Source organism: Notolepis coatsorum, assembly GCF_963971535.1.
Source record: "Notolepis coatsorum genome assembly, chromosome: 5".
Classification (NCBI taxonomy): domain Eukaryota; kingdom Metazoa; phylum Chordata; class Actinopteri; order Aulopiformes; family Paralepididae; genus Notolepis; species Notolepis coatsorum.
The window spans coordinates 86,776,238-86,781,488 of record NC_140169.1 but is presented as its reverse complement, the minus strand read 5'-3'; positions in this window follow the sequence as shown (position 1 = coordinate 86,781,488).

Here is a 5,251-nt window from a genome sequence, read left to right as displayed (position 1 = left end):
GGTATTGTTGTCCAGCAGGGCGCACTCTGTCCTCTGGATTTGTCAGTAATAATGCCCCTGTTACGGTGATAGGGACACCGTACAGCTGCGAGTGCCGTCCTTCGGATGAGACGCTAAACCGAGGTTCTGACTGCATTCAGTCGTTAAAGAACCCAGGACGCCTATCGTAAAGAGTAGGGGGTTCCCTGATGTTCCTGGCCAAATTCCCAATCAGGTCTCTGACATCAAGGCCACCTAATCATCCCTCCCCTTAATTGGCTGATATCAATCCCTGTCTCCTGAGCCGTTCAGCCATTGTGTAGTGTGATGTGTGCCGGGTGCCAATGTATGGTAGTCATTGAGCCTGCGTAGCCCAAGGTTGGGTGCTACCAGTGGTGGTGAAGGAGGCAATTTCCACCCTACATTGTGGGGAGCGCTTTGAGTGTCTAGAAAAGCGCTATATAAATGTAATGAATTATAAAGAAAGGAGAGAAGCAGAGAGAGAAACAGGGGCAGACATAACGTGATTGATGGTGGTAACCACTTTCCATTTCTTTTTTTTTATCCACTTTTTCTCCTTATTTTTCTATTTTTCTCCCATCCCAATTTCGCCTCGCCAATTCTCCCTTCAATTCTCCCCTCCCCTGTCTCGAACGTTGCTAGACCATGCCTCCCACTGGTCGGCTGCAGTGAGGACCAAGCCTTGCATCACGTGTCCCCTCCAGTACACGAGGAGGCAGCTGTCGCATCTTTTCACCTGTACAGCGCGATCTCTCAGTGGCGAGGAGTAACGCGTGGGAGGCTCACACTGCCCCCGTTACTTCCTGATTCTGCTGTACAGGCGCACCAACCGACCTGTAGGGGTCGCTGTCCACAACGTCCAATCCCCACCCACCAGCTTTCCCACCCCTAACACTGCCAATTGTGTTAGTATGAACGACCAGCCAAGCTGGTAGCAACGCCGAGAGCTGGGCTCGAACCCAGCATCTCCTGCGTTAGTGGCGAGCGCCTTGCCCACTGCGCCACTTAGCCGCCACCACTTTCCATTTCTAACCGTACGCCACAACTCAAGTCCAGTGTATAACCTGCACCTACGAATAAGGTGTATACATGAACATTAAAATAATAAATTAATATTACCAACTCTATTACCGTCCTCTATATACCACATCCCTAGTCCATATCCATTAATGGGGAAACAGAAATCGTAGAAATTTGCAAGGAGAAGGGAGATACATTCTACCGAAGGTGAAGTCCCACTCAGCTTCTTCCATTTATGGGGTTATGTCCAATTATCATGTCCTCCTCACAACAGAATGATAGGATTCGGGTTAAAAAGCAGTGAAATGGCCCTTTAAAACCATCGAGCATAAACCACAATAAAGCCATAAAAAGGTTTATTTCTGGTCTCTTTGGAAAATAACGTCTTATTGCGCTTGCATGTGTGTGTGTGTTATGTACAGTACATCACAGGGACTCTAACAATGTTGAGTCTTTACCAGCCTTAGCCTTTCCTCCCTCTGTCTCTCTCCATCTCTGTCTGTCTGTCTCTCTCCCTCTCCCTCCTTCTGTCTCTCTCCCCCTCTGTCTCTCCCTCCCCCTCCCTCTCCCTTTGTCTCTCTGTCCCTCTCTCCCTCTGTCTCTCTCTCCCTCTCTTCCTCCCACCCTCTCTCTTCCCCCTCTCTCCCTCTTTGTCTCTCTCTCCCTCTCTTCCTCCCACTCTCCCTCTCTCTCTCTCTCCCTCTCTGTCTCCCTCTCTCCCTCTCTCTCCTTCTGTCTCTCTCCCCCTGTCTCTCCCTCCCTCTCCCTTTGTCTCTCTGTCCCTCTCTCCCTCTCTCTCTGTCTCTCTCTCCCTCTCTTCCTCCCACCCTCTCTCTTCCCCCTCTCTCCCTCTCTGTCTCTCTCTATCTCCCTCTCTTCCTCCCACTCTCTCTCTCTCCCCCCTCTCTCCCTCCCTCCCTCTCTCTAGAGCTCAAAAAGCAATTAGTGTTGGTTTGTTGGGGGGGGGGGGGGGGGGGGGGGAAACAGCACCTCCTCTGTTCCACAGCAGTTTGATGTGATTGTGTTTTTTCTACAGACCTCCGGCATCAAAAGCGGCAATAAAAGCAATCAGCTTACTAGACAATAATTCTGAAAGAACTAAGGACGAAAGAAATGGACAATGGGAGAAGGAAATAAATAATATAAAGATCCCACGCAACTCTCCTTAATGAAGTCTGTGTGTCCTGGGTGCTGAATCCACCAAATTGATGCCCGGTAATATAGGACGGTGGACCGTGGTTTTAACGGCTCTCTCTCTGCACTTTAAAAGTAAGAGAACGGCTTATTTACTTTTTTTTTTGTTCTAGTCTCTGGTGGCTCTATAGCGATGACCTTATGTACCTCAGACAAAATGCTGTTCTATCCACTGCTTCGTTAAAGTGATACTGACTAGGGAGTGTCACTTTGTACCAAACCGCTTTCAAAGCTTTGAACGAAGGTTCTTGAATGAGGCTTTGAATATTTGCAAGAACGTATAACATTAGATTAGAATAGATTAGATTAGATTAGATTAGATTCAAATGGATTGTCATTATACAGTACAATTCAATGAAAATATGTTTGGCATCCAACCAGAGTGCACATGTAACAGTAATATACAATGTACAGGTGATTAAACTGGGTATAACATTTTCAAGAGTTTATTCATCACATACTGTACATACCAGGGCATACAGTGAAATGCTGTAACGGATTTTCTCAGGGGGGGAGGGGTCAATATGCCGAAACCAGGGACATAACATATATAAATTAGTACTACTGAGTAATAGTGCTAAATTAGATGTATGTACAGAGTTGTAGTATTAATATGCACAGTGATACAGGCATAAGGACACTGTGGTAGTAGTCATACTGGCCAGCAGCGTAAACTAGTAAGAGTAGGTAGGGAGAACTATGTAGCAGTTTCAGACCAGTGTCCATACTTAATGTAGATTACAAGATGCATATGTAGGAGACGGGAAATCATGACCAAAGAGAGTGACGTTTCTTTGACCACACATCAGTGTGCATCATTTAATAGCATAGCCATGGATTCCACAACAAACAAAGTCAAGCGTTAATATGGCCGCTCTAGATACCCCGGATGCCCTGTGTCCTTAAAGTGACAGTGTAGGTGGATTATGTCCCGTCCAGGTAAGTGCCCATGTAAGTGCCCACTACATATGTCCCCCCAGAATTCACCCTACTAACTCACAAAACGGGTCGGTAGACGGACCTCCCGACCATAACGGCTCCGAACAACTGGAGCCGGTATATGAGCTACCGTGGGACCCCCTGGGGCCTTGCGGTGGCGGGGAGGGCAAGGGGCAAGGTGCCTAATGGGCGGTGAGGGACTCATATTTTCAAAAAGCAACCTAGGGTGACGAGGTTTAACACGGGGAGGTCGCCCCCGCCGCGGGGGCTGAGCGAGTGCCACGGGGTGATCCACATCCAAGTGAGCTGGCTTAAGCCTGTCCACCGAGACATGTTCCGGTTTACCGCCAATGTCCACCACGAAGGTCTTACTTCCCGTCTGTAGGACCCGAAACGGGCCATCGTAGGGGGGTTGAAAGGACCCGCGGTGGACATCGTGCTGTATGAACACGTATTCCGTCGCCTGGAGGCCGGGTGGAACATGAGTCTGTGGCAAACCATGCTGCGAGGTGGGGACCGGCACAAATGCCCTAGCGTTCTCCAAGTTTGAAACGCGCTGCTGGGTCGCAGACCAGGGGTCTGTGGTGTCAGGTAAAAACTCCCCGGGGACCCGCAGCGGTTGGCCATAGACCAGCTCAGCCGACGATGACTGGAGATCATCCTTGGGGGCGGTCCTGAGACCCAACATGACCCACGGGAGCCTGTCGACCCAACTACCATCGCTAAGGGTAGCTCGGAGAGAAGCCTTCATGGACCGGTGAAACCGCTCACACAAACCGTTAGCCTGCGGGTGATAAGCGGTAGTGCGGTGCAGTCTCACGCCTAAGTTTCTGGCAATCTCGGACCAAAGCTCAGAGGTGAACTGAGGTCCACGGTCCGACGAAAGGTCAGACGGAGCACCGAACCGGGCCACCCACGTATATATAAACGCCCGAGCCACATCAGTGGACGTTGTGGATGACAGCGGAACGGCCTCTGGCCACCGAGTGGTTCTGTCCACCATCGTGAGGAGGTATGTGAAACCATGCGATGGGGGCAATGGACCCACCAGGTCCACATTCACATGGTCAAACCTCCTTTCGGGCACAGAGAACTGGGCCAAAGGAGCTTTAATGTGGCGGTGTACCTTAGCGCGCTGGCACATCACACAGGTCTTAACCCACCCGCTCACATCCTTTTTCAGCCCGTGCCAAATGAACTTGGCTGCCACCTGCTTTTGAGACGCCCTGTTACCGGGGTGAGAGAGACCATGTATGATGTCAAAAACATGACGTCTCCAACTGCTGGGCACCACGGGTCGCGGCCGCCCCGTGGAAACGTCGCACAGGAGTGTGCCGTTAGCCTCATTAAATGCCACATCCTCCAGCCTGAGTGCTGTGATGGCCGTCCTGTAGGCCTGAACGTCCAGGTCGGAAACCTGGTCTGAGGCCATGCGTGCATAGTCTAAACCAACATGGACGGCCCCGATCAAGGCCCGAGAGAGACAGTCTGCCACTAGATTGTCCCTGCCTGCGACATGCTGAATATCCATGGTAAACTCTGAGATATATGACAGGTGCCTCTGCTGACGGGCAGACCATGGCTCACTTACTTTAGCCATAGCAAAAGTGAGTGGCTTGTGGTCTACAAATGCCGTGAACGAACGAGCCTCCAGCAGGGAACGGAAATGCCGCACGGCCAGATAGAGGGCGAGGAGCTCCCTATCAAAAGTGCTATATTTGCACTCATTAGGACGAAGCTGTCGGCTAAAAAACGCCAGTGGCTGCCAAGCCCCACTCACCCACTGCTCGTATACCGCTCCAACAGCATAGTCTGAAGCATCAGTGGTGATGGCAACAGGGGCGTTGGGAAGTGGGTGTGCCAGCCTGGTTGCATTGGCCAGGGCGGTTTTAGTATCGACAAACGCCTTGCGTCTCTCGTCCGTCCAGTCCACCACATGTTTGGCAATTTTACCCCTGAGAGCCTCGTAAAGAGGTCGCATTAGCTGAGCAGCCCGAGGGACAAACCGATGGTAAAAATGTACCATGCCAAGGAACTCTTGCAGAGCCTTGATGGTGGGTGGCAGTGGAAAATTTGCTATGGCGTCAACCTTAGATGG